Source organism: Cyprinodon variegatus, unplaced genomic scaffold (assembly GCF_000732505.1).
Source record: "Cyprinodon variegatus isolate N-32 unplaced genomic scaffold, C_variegatus-1.0 Scaffold41, whole genome shotgun sequence".
NCBI lineage: Eukaryota > Metazoa > Chordata > Actinopteri > Cyprinodontiformes > Cyprinodontidae > Cyprinodon > Cyprinodon variegatus.
Genome location: NW_015150494.1, coordinates 313,901 through 314,148, shown reverse-complemented (window position 1 = coordinate 314,148; position 248 = coordinate 313,901).

The following is a 248-nucleotide window of genomic DNA, read 5'->3' as shown; positions in this document are numbered from 1 at the left end:
ATTATTACAAACTGTTCAATAAATGAAGTGTTTTTAATTGAGTAATTTTCATTTGAATGTGCTTCACTGGAGGCATCCATGTTTGTCAAAGAACACTACTGCCACCTACTGGTTTGTGACGTCCCAGTGCTGTATCTGGTGTTTGTCACAACGCACTATTATCCAAATGTTGGCTACATATTACGGGTTTTTTCTCTGGCCAGAAGTTCGATGGCAAATCCTCAGGAATCAGAAAAGCTGAATAACTC